This window comes from Hippopotamus amphibius, chromosome 12 (genome assembly GCF_030028045.1).
Source record: "Hippopotamus amphibius kiboko isolate mHipAmp2 chromosome 12, mHipAmp2.hap2, whole genome shotgun sequence".
NCBI classification, from domain to species: Eukaryota; Metazoa; Chordata; class Mammalia; order Artiodactyla; family Hippopotamidae; genus Hippopotamus; species Hippopotamus amphibius.
In genome coordinates, this window is record NC_080197.1 from 86,136,728 (window position 1) to 86,156,136 (window position 19,409).

The 19,409-nt window shown below is 39.6% G+C and overlaps 1 protein-coding gene across 2 annotated transcripts in view; it reads left to right on the plus strand.

Moving 5' to 3' along the window:
• The window catches only part of TFCP2 (transcription factor CP2), a 59,353-nt gene that overhangs the window by 23,228 nt on the left and 16,716 nt on the right, over window positions 1–19,409 (plus strand). The window lies entirely within an intron of this gene.

Sequence of the window (19,409 nt, forward strand, 5' to 3'; positions counted from 1 at the left end):
TATGTCTGGGAGTCCTCAGGATAAGGTGATATTTAAATGTATGGGAATTAGTGAGATTACCTGGGAGTGTAGAAAAAGAGCCAAAATCAAGTCCTGAGGTTTTATGGAGGAAGAGGAGTTGCCACAAGACAGTTGCCTTGCTGGTAAGGTAGGAAGAAAATCAGGAGAAGATATTCAGGAGGCCAGAGAAGGGTGTAGCCAGTGTAGGAGTCACAGCTATGTTGAATGCTGCTGAGAGTCGAAGTAAGATGAGCCCAGAGAAGTGACTGTTGAGTTTGGCTACATGGAAGTTGTTGGTGACCATGACAAGAACTTTCCATCAGGAGTGAAAGCCTGTCATGGTTTGAGGGATAAGTCAGAGATGAGGAAATGGACACTCTGAATATATAGAGATAATTTTAGTTATGAAAGGTACAGAGAAGTGTAGTAGTAGTTGAAGGGGAATGTGGGAAGATTTTTTTAAGATGGTAGATACTCAAATGTGAATATTTGCTAATGGGCATAATAAAGAGAGATTGATGGTACATGCATGGGGACAGTCAAGGAATTGAAGTCCTTGGGAATTGAGAAGGCATGGATCCTAAGTCTGTGGGTAAGGATTAGCCTTTCCTAGGTGGAGGAATTTTGCCTTCATTATATCAGGAGCAAAAGAGAAGATGGTTTCAAGGGTGGGTAGGTTTGTGGGTTTGGTAGTGAAAGATGCTTAGAAATATTGTATGAGAGATTTAATTAGTAAAATCATATGTGGGGAGGCAATTGTAAGTAACATGCAAATACTCAGAAGCTCTTCATAGGGGTGGTAGATAGCCAAGTGCTCAATAAAGATTTTTTTTTTTTAGAACTTCTGTTGAGATACAGTTAACAGACAATAAACAGCATATATTTAGAGTGTACAATTTGGTATCCCAATCTCCTAATTCATCCCCCCCAACCCTCCCCGCTTCCCCCACTTGGTGTCCATGTGTTTGTTCTCTACATCTGTGTCTCTATTTCTGCCTTGCATTTCCTCTTTCATAGTTGTTAGCATTTGCCTTATGTATTGAGGTGCTCCTATATTGGGTGCATACGTATTTGTAATTGTTATCTCCTCTTCTTGGATGGATCCCTTGATCTTTATGTACTGTCCTTTCTTGTCTCTTGTAACATTTTTTATTTTAAAGTCTGTTTTATCTGATGTGACTATTGCTACTCCAGCTTTCTTTTGATTTTCATTTGCATGGAATATCTTTTTCCATCCCCTCACTTTCCATCTGTATGTGTCCCTAGGTCTGAAGTGGGTGTCTTGGAGACAGCATATATATGGGTCTTGTTTTTGTATCCATTTAGCCAGTCTGTGTGTTTTGGTTGGTGCATTTAGTCCATTTACCTTCAAGGTAATTATTGATATGTGTGTTCCTATTACCATTTTCTTAATTGTTTTGTTTTTGTTTTTGTAGATCCTTTTCTTCTCCTATGTTTCCCACTTAGAGAAGTTCCTTTAGCGTTTATTGTAGGGCTGGTTTGGTGGTGCTGAATTCTCTTAGCTGTTGCTTGTCTGTAAAGCTTTTGATTTCTCCATCAAATCTGAAAGAGATCCTTGCTGGGTAGAGTATTCTTGGTTGTAGGTTCTTCCCTTTCATCACTTTAAATATATCATGCTACTCCCTTCTGGCTTGCAGAGTTTCTGCTGAGAAATCAGCTGTTAACCTTATGGGAGTTCCCTTGTATATTATTTGTTGTTTTTCCCTTGTTGCTTCTAATAACATTTCTCTGTCTTTAATTTTTGTCAATTTGACTACTATATGTCTTGGCGTATTTCTCCTTGGGTTTATCCTGCTTGGGACTCGCTGCACTTCCTGGACTTGGGTAGCTATTTCCTTTCCCATGTTAGGGATGTTTTCAACTGTAATCTCTTCCAATATTTTCTCGGGTCCTTTCTCTCTCTCTCCTCCTTCTGGGACCCCTGTAATGCGAATGTTGGTACATTTAACATTGTCCCAGAGGTCTCTTAGGCTGTCTTCAGTTCTTTTCATTCTTTTTTTCTTATTCTTTTCTACATCAGTGATTTTCACCATTCTGTCTTCCAGGTCACTTATTCGCCCTTCTACCTCAGTTAATCTGCTATTGGTTCCTTCTAGTGTATTTTTCATTTCAGTTATTGTGTTGCATATCTCTGTTTGTTTGCTCTTTAATTCTTCTAGGTCTTTGGTAAACTTCGATCTTTGCATCCAGTCTTTTTTCAAAGTCCTGGATCATCTTCACCATCATTATTCTGAATTCTTTTTCTGGAAGGGTGCCTATCTCCTCTTCATTTAGTTGTTTTTCTGGGGTTTTATCCTGTCCCTTCATCTGGTACAAAGTCCTCTGCTTTTTCATTTTCTCTCTCTTTCTGTGGCTGTGGTTTTCAGTTCCACAAGACGAAATACTGCTGATACTGCTTGATACTGCTGTCTGCCCTCTTGTGGAGGAAGCTATCTAGGAGGCTCGTGCAGTGCTTCCTGATGGGAGGGACTGATGCTGGGTAGGGCTGGTTGGGCAGAGCTCAGTAAGACTTTAATCTGATTTGGTGGGCAGAGCTCAGTAAAACTTTAATCTGCTTGTCTGCTAATGGGTGGGGCTGTGTTCCCACCTTGTTGGTTGTTTGGCCTGAGGCTACTTAGCACTGGAGCGTACAGGCTCTTTGGTGGGGCTAATGGTGGACTCTGGGAGGGTTCATGCCAATGAGCACATCCCAGAACCCCTGCTGCCAGTGCCCCTGTCTCCTCGGTGAGCCACAGCTGCCCCCCACCTCTGCAGCCAACCCTCCAACACCAGCAGGTAGGTCTGGTTCCGTCTCCTATGGGGTCACTGCTCCTTCCCCCTGGGTCCTGGTGAGCACACTTTTTTGTGTGCCCTCCAAGAGTGGAGTCTCTGTTTCCCCCAGTCCTGTGGAGGTCCTGCAATCAAATCCCTCTGGCTTTCAAAATCTGATTCTCTGGGGGTTCCTCCTCCCTTTGCTGGACCCCCAGGTTAGGAAGCCTGACGTGGGGCTCAGAACCCTCAGGACTTCTGTGGTATAACTGTTCCCCAGTTTGTGAGACACCCACCCAGCATTTATGGGATTTGATTTTAATGCGATTGCGCCCCTCCTACCGTCTCACTGCGGCTTCTCCTTTGCCTCTGGATGTGGGGCATCTTTTTTGGTGAGTTCCAGTGTCTTTCTGTCAATGATTGTTCAGCAGTTAGTTGTAATTCCGGTGCTCTTGCAAGAGGGAGTGAGCACATGTCCTCCTACTCCACCATCTTAATCCTATCTCTTTCGATAAAGATTTGATAATAGATGATAGCAGCATTTTCTGGACTACCCATCCACAAGTATAAACCAATCATGTTTGCTGAGGAGCCTAATTATAAAGACCTGGGTTTTCTAATGGGATTATTCCTCTTCCTGTTATTATTATTGTTGTTGTAATCATTTAAACAGTATTTATGAGTACCTACTATGGCTAGGGCTTGTTAATACTAGGGTGACAAGACAAATGAGGTCCTTGCACTCTTGGAGCTTGCATCCTTATGGGAGGAGTAGTAAATAGATAGGTAAATAGCAGGTAGGTAGAGAGGTAGTTAGAAAACAGATAGATAGATAGACAGACAGACAGACAGATAGACAAGGAAATTTCAGAAAGAAGTGCCGTGATGAAAATTCATAGAACCTACTTTAGATAGAGTGACCAGGAATGTCTTGTGGAGACGCAACAATATAGCAGAGACCTGAATGATGAAAAAGAACCAGGCAGGCAGAATTCTGGAAGTTTAGCTTCTGGACAGAGGAATCAACCATTGCAAAAGCTTTGAGTACCTTTTGTGAAATCAGTTAATTGATACTATCATTCTTTTAGTATGAATTGCACAAATAGCCATGTGCGTAGTGTTGGTGTGCATCACCTTTAGAAATATCTTTGGAGCAGTGAACAGGAGCTCTTAATTACATTTTTTCCTCAGGAGTGTTTTGAACAGGTGCTGCTTTATGCCAGACATTGAGTAATAATAAAGAAGGGTAAAACTTGCATAAAATTTGTTTACTATTTCCTCGCTGCCTAAAACAGTGCCAGGCCCATAAGTGCTCACAAAATACCGAATGAATGGATGAATAAACTTGGATTTATATTTGCTATTTACTAGCCGTAAATAGGCAGATTATTTAACATCAAATTACTTGATCCTCAGTTTCTTCAACTGGCAAATAAGGAGTTGCTCCTACCCCACAGTATTATTGTGTGGATTAAATGCTAGTTGACATGTAAAAAAATCAGTGATAGTAGTTGAGTGGGAGTGGAGGAGAGCAAGGGAAAGGAGCTACCGTTTGTCAGCTGGAACTTTTAAAGAAAGAAAAGACAGGTGGGGAGTGTAATGAGAGATGAGACTGAACAAGTAACTTGGGTCCAGTTTGGAAGAGCCTTGAGTGCCCTATCAAGAAGCTAGTGCTTTATCACGATTTCACTGGGAGGTCACTAAAGCATTGTAAACAGAGTAGTGACATTTTACGTTTACATTTTTAAAGGTTACACTGGCTGTGGATTGGAGGATAATGATAAAAAGCTAGTTATCATTCCTGAGAAGGGTTGAAGCTTAGTGAACTGGGTGTCTTTTGCTCTGCATATCCTTAGAAAAGCAAATTAATTCTCTGTCATCTGTCTATCCATCTATTTACCTACCTACCTGTCTGCCTTCTGTCTACAAGAGAAAGAGAGGAAATAACAGTTCTGCTTTGATTGCATCATTAGGCCGAACTTGGGGTGTCTCCAGGGAATATGTTGGCCATTTTAAAAGAAAGGGCCTTCATCTAAGGTGTGGTCTGAAGGAGGAGGAGGAGGAGAAATTTTCATAAGCACTGCCACTGTGAGCATAAAGAGGAGAGGGATAGCTAGTCTTTTTACCATTTCATAGGACTGGTATTCTGATACTTTTAGAATTTCCCCCAAAGTCATTAGTGGTTAAAGCATTAACAAACAGAAAAATGTCTCTTTGTCTTTCACTTCAGGGGGGAATGGGGGACTAGGGAGATTGTCTGGCTTTGAAACTAATAGCTTAGCTTGGTAGTGGGGATGGAATGGGCAAGGCAGAAGAACCCCAAAGGTGGTGAGTGATGCTTGCTAGTGAAGAGGGAAAAAAACAAAAAACAAGAACAAAAGAACTGGTAGACATTTTGGACCTAAAAAGAAGCTTTGAGGTTCAGTAATATAAGGGGCTATGTGTGGTTTCCCTTAGTCACAGGAAAACAAAAACAAAAAACTATTGTTTCCCCAGATAGGTCATAATATGATACTGGTTATCAGATCTTTGAATACTGAACTGGGAGCTCTATTTTTTTCATATCAGAACTGCCAGATTCCTGGGAATATATAACCTATGGTTGTCATTCATCACCTAAATGGGAAGAGTCAGTGATTTCAGAAATTTAGTATAAGAGCTTGGTACTAATGATGCCACAGGTGATATTTTCCATTAGCAGTGTTTTAATGAGATTTGTAGGCTGTAGGAGCTAATCCTGTAATGTAGGAAAAAAACTGAGAAAGCAGGCCTATATCTGGCAAATCTCCTGAGGTAGGGCTTTGCTGATTCAGATTTCTTTGATTAAACTTTTAATATCTTATAAGCTCTCTAAAAGTAAATTTGTATCTGATATTGGTCAGATACTTTTCAGCTTCCAAAGTAAGCCTTCTAGACAGATTTGAAATGAGAAGTTTTTAGTGACTTTCTAAGTTAAAGGAAAATAAAAAACACATTGCTTATAGAAGGAAATAAGTAGTAATTGGTAAATAATTCAGCATGGTAGAAATGAGGGAGATTCAGAGACCTGGAAGGAAAAAAGAAATTAGCTTCATTTTTGGGTAAACTTTGAGATGTACATAATGACGACAATTCAAACTTCTGGTCTCTCCTAACTCTGCTGAATGGTTTCTACCTAGGAGCACTTCTTCTTTTTTTTAATTAATTAATTAATTAATTAATTTTTATTGGGTGTGTTGGGTCTTTGTTGTTGCACACGGGCTTACTCTGGTTGCAGTGAGTGGGGCCACTCTTTATTGTGTTGCGCTGGCTTCTTTTTGCGGTGGCCTCTCTTGTTGCAGAGCATGGGCTCTAGGCCCGTGGGCTTCAGTACTTTCAGCACATGGGCTCAATAGTTGTGGCTCACGGGCTCTGGAGCGCAGGCTCAATAGTTGTGGCGCATGGGCTTAGTTGCTCCGCCGCATGTGGTATCTCCCTGGGGCAGGGATCGAACCTGTGTCCCCTGCATTGGCAGGCGGATTCTTACCCACTGCACCACCTAGGAAGTCCTTAGGAGCACTTGTTAAAGTACTTAAGGAACATTAAGCTCAGGGGACTTCCTAGGTGGCACAGTGGTTAAGAATCCGCCTGTCAATGCAGGGGACATGGGTTAGATCCCTGTTCCAGGAGGATCCCACATACCACAGAGCAACTAAGCCCGTGCGCCACAACTATTGAGCCTATGCTCTATAGCCCATGAGCCACAACTATTGAACCCGTGTGCTGCAAATACTGAAGCCCACATGCCTAGAGCCCATGCTCTGCAATAAGAGAAGCCACTGCAATGAGGAGCCCTTGCACCACAATGACGAGTAGCCCCCACTCACCGCAGCTAGAGAAAGCCCGTGGGCAGCAATGAAGACCCAATAAATAAATAAATTTATAAAAAAACAAAAAACCCCCATTAAGCCCAGTATTGAGATCTGGGGGAAAAAGTTCCAGAAACAGTATTCATAAAGAAAGACTGTCAGATGACCAATATCTCTCTCAAGGACAGGATCAGCATAAAATCCAAATGTGGTGTTTTTATCTATTGCTCACTTGTGTTTTGAGGTCATACTGAATAGTCCCTTTTCCAGGTTTGTAGTTGAAGTTTGAAGTTCCAGGGGAGTAGAGTTAAGCTACTTATTTAGGGCAGAGTTGCATAAAACACCTGCTGTGAAGCTAGTAGGCCCTTTTGAGTTACATAATGTTTACTATTTTTAAAAATAAATTTATTTTTTATTTATTGGCTGCACTGGGTCTTCGTTGCTGCACGGACTTTCTCTACTTGTGGTGAGCGAGGGCTACTCTTCTTTGCAGTGCACAGGCTTCTCATTGTGGTGGCTTCTCCTTTTTTTTTTTTTTTTTGCAGTGGCTTCTCTTGTTGTGGAGCTTGGGCTTTAGGCATGCGGGCTTTAGTAGTTGTGGCACATGGGCTTAGTTGCTCCATGGAATGGGGATCTTCCCAGACCAGAGATTGAACTCGTGTCCCCTGCATTGGCAGGCGGATTCTTAACCACTGCATCACCAAGGAAGCCCTAACTCCCTTATCCTTAGTGGTGATGTTTCACAATGGCTCACTGGGGTCCTCTGTAAAATCAGGTCTTGGTGCAGAAAGGTGGTCATCCTAGATGACGCTGAGATCAAATCCATCACTTTGGCTTAGACTCAGCACTAAGTAACTAAGCTCACTAACCTCTCCCCTACAAGTTCAGATTTAGCTAGCATGGGATATGGCCTGGAAGGGAGTTTTAAAAGCACCCCAGGAGATTCTTAACATGCAGCCAAGGTTGAGAGCTGCTGGTGTTTATATGCCTTGCATACAAACCTGACCCTTTTAACTTAGTAATGCGATCTACAAATGCAGCAGACGATGACTTGAAAACTGTCTTATTTCCAAATATTTTCTGACTTAAAAAGCAGGATTTGGATTACCGTTTTTAAGATCGTCTTCATTGTGAATATGTTGGCTGTTATATTTAGCAACACTCTTTGTTGCTTTGAAATGGAGAGTTACATGCTATATGAGTTAAAAAATGAGAGAGCCAAAAGTGACCCAATAAGGATGAGTTGGAAGAAGAGTGACTCTTCTATTGAGTACATTCTATTTACTTTCTGTGGGTATATATTTAATTAAGCAAATTAAATTTAATTTGTTTATTAAAGTAGATAATATCCCTGTTCATAAGTAGCTGAGTTATAGTCTGATATGGAACTCTTGTCTTTTATTGTGTTAATTTTTTTGAATACTGATAAAGGGACTGTAAATAAGCTTGATTTAATTTAGTGCAGGGAATTCCCTGGTGGTCCAGTGGTTAGGACTCCAGGCTCTCACTGCCAAGGGCCCAGCCCAAGTTCAATCCCTGGACGGGGAACTAAGATCCCACAAGCCATATTGCGAGGTGGAAAAAAAGAAAAGAGTAGTGCAAAGTTCTAAGGGAAAGACTAGAACAGTGTTTTTCAAACTGTAGGTTGTGATCAACTTTTTAAAAAATGAGGTCAAATAGAAAATACTAAAATTAATATAAGTATTTGTTTTGTGGAACTTGTTTTAGTCTGTAGACACATAAACAGATGTATGTGTATACTGGGTCTTACTATAAAAATGACCTACTTAATGTGAATGCTATTCAAAGAAGTTTGAAAGCCATAGGATTAGAGCATGTGAGAAGGTGGGGAAAAGATATGGTTGTCCTATTATTCTGTAAATGGAGTCAAGCATGATTTATTTTCTCTCTTTTTCTCTCATCGTCTCTCACACATTTTGTTTATTCTTTACTCAATTGCTTATTCTTTGAATCTAGTGATATTGTTCAAATTCTTTACTATTGTTTCTTCACCTGGGGAATGAAAATAAGTATGTTTTATTGGCAGTGTAGTTGTTATAGCATAAATTTGTTGGCTTAAAAGGTTAATTTGTTGTTTTAAAAGCAGAGTTGTCATACTGTACTTTTTTGATATGTGTGCTTTGTTGTTTATTTTTCCTTAAGTACCATGCAGTGGCTTTTGGAATATAACCTTTTGTTTTTTCTGTGTATGAGGGTTGTTTTTTGTTTTCTGTGTTTTTTTTGGCTGTGTTGGGTCTTTCTTGCTGGGCCCAGGCTTTCTCTAGTTGTGGCGAGCAAGGGCTACTCTTCGTTGCAGTGTGCGGGCTTCTCATTACAGTGGCTTCTCTTGTTGTGGAGCGTGGGCTTCAGTAGTTGCAGCGTGTGGACTCAGTAGTTGTGGCACATGGGCTTAGTTGCTCCACGGCATGTAGGATCTTCCCAGACCAGGGATCAAACCTGTGTCCCTGCATTGGCAGGTGGATTCTTAACCACTATGCTACCAGGGAAGTCCAGCAAATAATTCTTTTTTAAGAATTTTTATTGTGATATAATTGACAAACAATAAACTGCATGTATTTCAAATGTACAGTTTGTTTTTTTTTTTATTAGTAATGTATATATGGCAGTCTCAATCTCCCAGTTCATCCCACCCCAACCCCCCCACTTTCCCCACTTGGTGTCCATATGTTTGTTCTCCACATCTCTGTCTCTATTTCTGCCTTGCAAACCGGTTGATGTGTACCACAGCAAATAATTTTTACTTTTATTTTTTTATGAATAAACTGAAGAATTATGCAATGCTGCCAGCCTTTGGTACAGTCCTGGGCCACAAGTCTGCACATTCCTTTGTAACTGGTCCTGTGATGGCAGAACCTTTCATCTCGCCTTTATTGTTTACTATGACCGGCAGAACCTTTCATCTCGCCTTTATTGTTTACTATGACCGCTGCGTTATCTTCAGAATAAAGAAACACACCATCTTGTCTCTGGTATGACTTTTGTTGTCTAATTACCACTGCTGGATGTACCTTCTTTCTGAGCTGTGGTTTGCCTTTCTTGACTGTGGCCATCACCATGTCACCCAGACCAGCAACAGGAAGTCTAGTCAGTTGTCCCTTGATCCACTTCACAGAGATGATATACAGAGTTTTTGCTTACTCCCAAGAAGTTAGATGAGGTGGTTTTTTTTTTTTTTAAATAGGGCTATTCTAAATAAGGATATCTTCCTTTACATCATCACCACTACTATTAAGTTTTATTATAAAGAATTCTTTAGCAGCTTTGGAACTGGGGCCTATTCCTTTATCTTATTGCTTAACAAACCACCCCCAAAATGTAGTGGCTTGAAACAACAACAGTTTGTGACTTCTCATGAATCTATGGATTGACTATGCAGATTTGCTCCATGTGATGTAAGCTGAGGCTGCAGTCATCCAGGGACCTGAGTTGGAATATCACAGTCTAAGGATGGCTGCATTACCACCACCACCACCCCCTTGCCCCACCCTGCAGCCTCAGGGCCTCTCCTTCCACTAGCCACTCCCTGTAATCTCTCTAGCAGAGTAGGGAGATTTCTTACCTGGCAGTTCAGGGTTCCCCAAAACACAAACATGGAAGGTGACAATCTTTCTTAAAGATTAGTTGCTAGGGACTTCCTAGGTGGCGCAGTGGTAAAGAATCCGCCTGCCAATGCAGGTGACATGGGTTCGAGCCCTGCCCTGGGAAGATTCCACATGCCACGGAGCAACTAAGCCTGTGCACCACAACTATTGAGCCTGTGCTCTAGAGCCCTTGAGCCACAACTGCTGAGCCCATGTGCCGCAACTATTGAAGCCCACGTGCCTAGGGCCCATGCTCCACAACAAGAGAAGCCACTACAAATGAGGAGCCTGCGCACCACAATGAAGAGTAGCCCCCGCTCGCAGCAACTAGAGAAAGCCCGTGTGCAGCAATGAAGACCCAACGTAGCCAATAAATAAATTAAATAAATAAATTTATTAAAAAAAAAAAAGATTAGTTGCTAGGCCAGAACTGGCACACAGCTATTTCCTATACATTGTCTATGTTAGAGCAAGTTGCTAGCCTGGATTTAAGATGGAAGGAGGCCACCTAAGGGTGTGAATACCAAGAGATGCACATCATCAGAGGCCATTTCTGGAGATTAGTTACCAAAGGGACATTTAGCAGCCTAGTTATGAGATCTCATGCGGTTTTTCTGGTATATAAAACTTAAGACTATGTTTGGATTATTTCGATTTTACTTATTTTCCCTTTTTCCCCAACCTGTGTTTCAGTGGTTGCCTTGTTACAGTCAGATAGGAACTGTCTAGCAGTTGTTTAGCTATAAGTGAGATACAAATGAAAACTAACTTAGTAAATTGTAAATTAGTTAGAGAAAAGTGAGTATAGATTGGGGAATAGATAATGTCATAAGTTTTGTGTTAGAAAAATTAGTAAGAACTAAAAAGAGATAACATTTATTGACTGCTGCTGAAACATAAAAGACCAAAAGAAATTTTAAAAAAATAGGAAAGTAGAAAAATTAATTATTTTATTTTGAAAGTTGATATGTAGTTTTTAGTATGAATAGTGTCTGTCTGGTACTAGTAGATAATAAATATTTGAATGAAGTTTTCTTTTTAAAAAGGGAGTTATCAGTACTTCAGGAAATATATTCTGCATACATAGTTTTTAGCTAGTTCATATATAGTTTAGAAGAGTGTGTTCTGAGAATATAATTCATTAGAATCATCTTTGGCCAAGAGAGAGTATAGACTTTCTTTAAGAACTGAAACCCTTTTTATATCTTTAATCAAGAATATCGTTTTTAGGAATTGTCTGTGCTACACTGATGAGTCTTTTGGATTTGTTATGTAGAAGGTTTAGCATGCCTAGATGCTGTTTATGCCTTTATTATGATTTGTGTAGTCCTCTTTTTGTCATGGCTAATACACAGATGTAGAAATGAGAAATTTTAAAAATATGTAAAAATATGTAGACAGGTTTATAAGCCAGTTGGTCAAGCCAGTATACAGGCTTTTATAGCTATCATTTGGTTGTTGCTTTCTGTAGCAGATGCTGTAGAGTAATATGCTTTGGACTATGATAGCAGTGAACTCGTGATATTTCCTGACTACTAGAGGGCACTGTATACCAGTTAGTCTTTCCTAATAATACATAGGCTTTCTAGGCCTATCCCAGTGCAACTTCTAAAACTTAACAGGCTCAAACATTTAATCCTTTTAGAATAATAAAATCATATAATTGATTTTATGTTTTATAATTGATTAACTTAATATTAACCTTTAAAATGAGGCCGACTCTGACCTAATCAGTTCAATCCTAAACCGATAATTGAATCTATAGAGTAGACCTAACAAGACTTCTTTGCTTCAAACATCATTTCCTTCACTTACTCTTCAAACAACATGATGTTAGATTCTTTTACTTACTCTTATCTCTTTCCTTAGATTTTTTTTAATACATTTATTTTTTAGTCCTAATCTTTCTCACATTATTGGGTCATTTTGTTTTTGTTGTTTTTAGCTCTAAGTGTATGACTTTATATTTATCCTTACTACATTTATCCTGTTAGATTTAGCCTCCTTCCTATTCCAGCAAATTAGAATTACTTTAAAAGTTGATTCTGGGACTTCCCTGGTGGTGCAGTGGTTAAGAATCCTCCTGCCAATGCAGGGGACGTAGGTTCGAGTCCTGGTCCGGGAAGATCCCACATGCCACGGAGCAACTAAGCCTGTGCACCACAGCTACTGAGTCTGTGCTCTAGAGCCTGCGAGCCACAGCTATTGAGCCCCTGTGCCGTAACTACGAAAGCCTGCATGGCTAGAGCCCATGCTCCAAAACAAGAGAAGCCACTGCAATGAGAAGCCTTCATGCAGCAACGAAGACCCAACTCAGCCAATAAATAAATTCATTAATTAATTTAAAAAGTTGGTTCTATCGTATATAATATTGCTTTCCCATCCCAGACTCCTGTCATTTGCATGTTTGATCATCATCCTCTTTAGTGTCCTCATCCAAGTCATTTATTTATAAAATATGCTGCAGAGGACAGGTTTCTCAGGGGTCCTGTGGCACATCACTAAACCTTCTCCTAGACTTGCCTGCACTCTATGTGCAGTTGTATAGTTGTGTTAAAGCCACTTAACTTACAGAATTCATATTTTTCACCTTCAGCAAGGATATCAAGAGAGATTTTTATGCACTGCTGAAATCCAGAAATATTTACGCTTAGAGCATTCTCTGGTCGAACCATATTAAAGGAAAATGAGATAGTTTGGTTATGACTTCTAGGTATCCTTGGTGCCCTGTCTAAATAATTCAAAAACTGTTCTTTTAATAACGTATTCTGCAGTCCTGCCTTGGACTTCACATCAGATTACTCTGGTATAAGGTATGAAGAATATAGTCTTTTTTTCCTTTTGAAAATTGCTACTACAGACATAAAAAGCTAATGTGATGTTTGGCATTATCAGAATCATGAGATTTGAGTGTCACCAATAGATCTCATCTGCACATTCTTTAATTCTCCTGGTATATAATTTCATCCAGGTATATAATTTCATTCCAGGCATTTTTTGATAGTCTCCTTACATGTCATGATCCATTAATCCCATATTTGGTCATCTTTTTCTATTCTCTTTTTTAATTAATTAATTAATTGGCTGTGTCAGGTCTTAATTGCTGCATGTGAGATCTTCGTTGCCGCACACAGCCTTCTCTCTAGTTGTGGTGCACGGCTCAGTAGTTGCAGCATGCAGGCTTAGGTACCCCACGGCATGTAGGATCTTAGTTCCCCCACCAGGGATTGAATCCGCTTCCCCCTATCGGAAGGCAGATTCTTAATCACTGGACCACCAGGGAAGTCCCTTCTTTTTCTGTTCTCAAGATGGTTTTTCTTTACAGAAAATACAGAAGAAAAAGCAGGAATTGAGATACTCTTCTGTCTCTGCTTTATATTAATTAGTATTATGCCACTTACATCAAAGAGTGGTCCTGTGTCTTCTCTTAACCTTTTTTGCAAGTCTTAGCACATTCTGGGCTTCAGCTCAAGCTTGCTTCTTATATATATCATTGCCACTTTAAAACGAAAAGTAGTTTCTTTCCTTTTATATATATATAATTTTTCTTATGCATGTCCTTCTAATTCTGAGTAGATTGGTGAGCTTTCTATCCAGTCTCTTTAGATACCTCCCTTCTTTTTTCCCTCTATCTCAGATAATGTGGAATTGGCAGATTTCAGTTTTGAGACCTTTTTCCCATCTCAGACCTTGAGCTTGGGTCCTGTCTTCTTCACTGTTTGACGCCTGCTCTCACTGTGCTCCTTGTTCTTCTTCCAGCCTACCTGGCTTGGTTACTTTCTTTTGAGGCTCCCACCACTTCCTCTTTTCTGATCAGTTTCTCATTCTTGATGAAGTTAAGTTCAGAATTATAATTCTACTTATTTCTTCTGCTATCTGGGTGATAGAACAATTAGCAAGGTAGATTTTTTACTCTACATGCTGCTTTTTAGTTGAATAAGGTTTTTCACCAGGTGTTCAGGTAGCAAAAATCTTTTATCACTTTGTGACAGAGAGCTCCAATAAGCTAATTTCACCATTACTCGGTAGTTAGGGCATCTCACTGGCTTCATTTAAAACTTGCAGGGCCATCTTTCCTTGCCAGGTGTCCTCCCTGATCTGCCCTTCCATCCTTCCCACAAATCCAAGGGAATCAATCTGCTGTCCTCTCTTCTTTAAAAGTGTTATGACCAGTTATTTACTGTATATTTTTTTCTTTTGAAGCTGACCTCAGTATTGCCCTTTCATGCTGTAACTAACATAGGGATGTTTTGTTTTGTAACATGTAACATGTTTTGTTTCATTTTTTTAAGATGACTTTTATTATTTTATTTTATTACTTATTTATTTTTTATTATTATTTTTGGCTGCATTAAGTCTTCATTTCTGTGCACTGGCTCTCTGTAGTTGCAGAGAGCGGGGGCTATTCTTCGTTGCGGTGTGCAGGCTTCTCATTGTGGTGGCCTCTCTTGTTGCCAAGCACGGGCTCTAGGCGCACAGGCTTCAGTAGTTGTGGCATGTGGGCTCAGTAGTTGTGGCACACGGGCTTAGTTGCTCTGCAGCATGTGGAATCTTCCCAGACCAGACCATGTCCCCTGCATTGGCAGGCAGATTCTTAACCACTGGGCCACCAGGGAAGTCCCTATTTCATATTTTATTTTCATCATGATGGAGTCTAAACAAGTGTTATAAATAGGGAAGTTAGAAGTTCATGGCTTTTTTTTTTTAATTAATTAATTAATTTATTTATTTATGTATTGGCTGTGTTGGGTCTTCGTTGCTGCACACAGGCTTTCTCTAGTTGCGGCGAGTGGGGGCTACTCTTCATTGTGGTGTGTGCGCTTCTCATTGTGGTGGCCTCTCTTGTTGCAGAGCATGGGCTCTAGGCGCGTGGGCTTCAGTAGTTGCGGTGCATGGGCTCAATAGCTGTGGCTCACGAGCTCTAGTGCACAGGCTCAGTAGTTGTGGCGCACGGCTTAGTTGCTCCACGCCACGTGGTATCTTCCTGGTATCGAACCCGTGTCCCCTATATTTGCAGGTGGATTCTTACCCACTGTGCCACCTCGGAAGTCCCATGACATCTTATTGTCCTAAGTTTCTAATTTCCTAGGGTGCTATGGTCACCCGTCTGTTGGCCTCTCTTACTCAAGGTAAAGCTCATTACATCTTTCCCTCTCTTTGCTCCAGGCTCTCCAGAAGAGGGTTTCAAGAGCTGGTAGGCCTGGGGGAGAAGGTTAAACCGCAGCTGTGTATTATGGACCATTCAGAGGCTGTCTTTTGTCACAAGGGTAATTTGTACCTCAGGGGACCATGAAGCAGCTCTTCATGGAATCCTAGTTATGTACAGGAAAGATCATACCTGATATTTCTGTTTCTCAGTTACTTCCACTTAAATGCTTTCTGCTAGGCCTCTACTCTCAGGTGTGGATTTCTACTTAGCAGTGCACATTTTTAATATATACTCAACTTATCTTTAACAGGTAAGATTTCTATATCCCTATATTTGATCAGATACTGTGAGATGTTGAGAATTTAAAAATGATCAAATAAGGACGGTCAAAATGTAGTAGGGCTGAATATTCTGGAGAATGCAAACAAATAAACAAAAATATAAATCATGTCAACAAGTGTTTACTAAGCACAGAAAAGAGAAGTTAATCCCTTTAAATAGCTCCTGTTTCATTGGAATGAATTAAGAATATGAGGCAATCAGAGAATTTAATAAAACGCTAAGTTATACATTGGTAGCAACTGCTTAGAGTCCACTAGAGTTGGTTTGCAAATCTGTACTCAATTTATGTCTGAGAAGGAGCAGACTTCTGTATATCCAAAATTATTTCTTGCTGAATTTATTATTGTTTTGGTATAAGCACTGTATTTATCAGTGACCTTTAGCCTCCACTGCCAGGAATGTGGAACTGAATGGTATTCTTGCTCCCACAGCAGGGTGAAAACAATGCAGTGTGACAGAACATGAGTAGTTCAAATATATTTGAGGATTTTAGATTTTAAAATCTCTGATGAGATAATATAGTTTTGTGTATTTGTGTTGGCTATACTGTTTCAAATTAATTTTAGGGGTAACTTTTAGAATCAGTTTTAAAATTCCAGCCTCAGATAACAGTCCTTTGCTTAGTCATGAGGGGTTAGGTGTAATGCCACATTCTATTGAGAAGACTGGGAACTGTTATATATTAACCTTACTAGGCACTGATACTTGAAAAGAAAACAAAAAACAGAAAACACCCTACATTCATAATGTTTCAGCTGTTGCTATGTTGCAAAATCCAGTTTGCCTTGATTCCTGGTAATCATCACTAATCTTTCAAGGAATCATCAAATATGATGCATTTGAAAATGATATGGCAACAAAGTCTCTTAAAGACTAACCTCATATTTCTTAATTTTGTAGCGTTTTGCTTTATTTTCTATACTGTTTGCTGTGGGAGCAGTGGTAGCGTCCTGATTTTGAGAAGAGTAAGAATTGGGACAGAGTACCTTTCTAGAAACTCCAGTGCTTCCTTTTTATTTTTTAAATAAATTTGTTTATTTTTAGGTTGCATTGGGTCTTTGTTGCTGCACATGGGCTTTTTCTAGTTGCGGCAAGCGAGGGCTACTCTTCGTTGTGGTGCTCGGGCTTCTCACTGCAGTGGCTTCTCTTGTTTCAGAGCATCTTCAGTAGTTGTGGCACCTGGGCTCAGTAGTTGTGGCTTGCAGGCTCTAGAGTGCAGGCTCAGTAGTTGTGGCGCATGGGCTTAGTTGCTCTGAGGCATGTGGGATCTTCCCAGACCAGGGCTCGAACCCATGTGCTTCTACAGTTTTATATTATCTCAAGGGAACAATAGTTTGTTTCACCTGACAAATTAATATGGACAAAAAAACCCAAAAAACAAAAAAATTGATATGGACAGAAAGAGGGATTCCCCCCCTTCCCCACTTTTAACCCCACCCATGTGAGCAAAGCACACACACTTCCAGGCCTAAGGAAGAGGAAAGCACACTTTGTATTTTTTGCCTTTGAAATACTTTTTAGCAACAAGAAACCTTTGTTTCATAAACACTGGTTTGCACCTCTGCTGCCTGGATTTAACTCATATAGTCTTGCTATTTAGATATTAGCAGAAAGAGAAATTTCTTTTCTAACCTTTTTTTTTTTTTTTTTTTTTTAAGCATTCATGCCATTAAATTTTTACAATAACTATGTATATCCTTAGGTCAAGAATCAGAACATTTGCTGCTTGTTTTATATTCCACTAAGAATTTATAATGTTAAATATATGATTCATAGAATTGCAGTCACTTTTTTATCAGTTGTTTTAATTGACTAATAACTTTATAATTTAATGTTTGGGGAGAATGTAGACTGCTGAGGCATATAGGTGCAAATAAGGAATGCCTTTCGATCTGTAGATAGTAAAATTGATTTTGATCTCTTTGTTTTGTAACGTAAGCATAATATTTAAATTATAGGTAAAGGTTTGAGTGTATTTCATTTTGAATGTGGGGAATGTTGACAAGAATCACTGGATCCCTGACCTCTAACCTTGTAGAATCTCAATTGTTTATTTATGTCATGTATCTGTTGCCTTTCTTTTATACCTGGAAGTACACTGTGGCCTATATATACTTTTTCTCTGTAAAAACAACAACAACTTTATTGTAGAAAATTTCAAACATACATAAACAAAAGTGTAATGAACCTTCTTGTACCCAGCTTTAAAAAGTACAACATGTCACTACTCTTTTATCATTTATACCATTTCCCATCCTCCGCTCAATAATTTCTTTTTTTCTTTTAGGTAAAATTTTTATACATTGAAATGCACAAATTTCAACCATACAGTTACAACCATGAAACCCACACACCTAAACATAATATAGAACACTTTTACCTCCCCAGAAAGTTCCCTTGTATACCTTCCAAGTCAATCCATGCCCTGCTAGGAAGCCACCATCCTCTTTTAATTATGACTATTTTAGAACATCATATAAATGGAATCATGTGTTATGCGTTCTTTCTTCCTGACTTCTTTTGTTTAGTGTCTTGTCTGTGAGATTCATCTGTTTTGTTGCATTCCTTGTTTTGCTGAGTAGTATTCCATTGTATGAGTACACCACAGTGTGTACCTCCATTTTCTTAGTTATGAACATTTGGATTCTTTCCAGTTTTTGCTTCTGTGCTATGGACATTCATGTATAAGTCTTTGGTTGGTCTTCTATTTTCGTTTCTCTTGGATGAATACCTGTGAGTAGAATTGCTGGATCAAAGGGCAGATGCACATGTACTCCTGTAAGAGACTGCCTAACCTCTTTCTAAAGTGCTTGTATCATTTTACAGTGCTGCTGGCAAAGTACAAGAGTTCTAGTTGCTCCACATCCTTGCCGACATTTGGGTTGTCATCCTTTTTAATTTTAGCTGTTCTAGTGAGTATTTGTACATATTCTTTAAATTAAAATACATTTTATGTTGAGAATTTTGTGGCATGTCTTGAGATAATTGGAAACACTCTTTAATTTGGTACAGCTCTTAAGATCCTCTTAACATTTGATCTGGACTGAATGCTGATCACAACAGTTAGTCTCCAGGGCCCAGAATATTCTTTGTCACCAACCATGGCTAAAGTTCTGAGGGAAAATTATTGTTAATCTTTTCCATCCATTTTAGCTCCTTGTTTCTGTAATATTTTCTCGTACATTTATTCTTTGCAACAAATGTGGTTCCCATTTTATAGAGGAAGGAATGAAGACTCACGACAGCTTGCCCAAGATTTGCCCAAGAGTTAAAGGTTAAAACCCAGGATTTCTAACTTGGCCCAGTACTCTTTTAACTGGCATATCGGATTGAGTAACTTACTGGAATTCATCGGATGTGCGTCTTTGGTTTGCAAGTTTATATAAACTGATAGAGATATAAGAAGCATTTTCTTGGAGGTCATTGATTTGTGCTTTTCATGTGGTTTCTTGGAATTTTGATTCTTGTTTTAATCCTTAGAGTAGATGAGCTGATGTGGTTATAAAGATAACTGCAGTTGGTGCCTTTCTGGGAACAGATACATTACTGAGTGTCCTAAATCGACATTTCAGAACTCTGCATACCATTTTCAGAGTCCTTTTAGAAGCCCCTGCCTGTGATTCTTAGAAACGCTCTCTTTGACACTTAACGTGGTTCTAGCAGTGAATGTCTGTCATTGCCCACATTGTTTTGGTCAGAGGGATATCACAGCAGGTAATC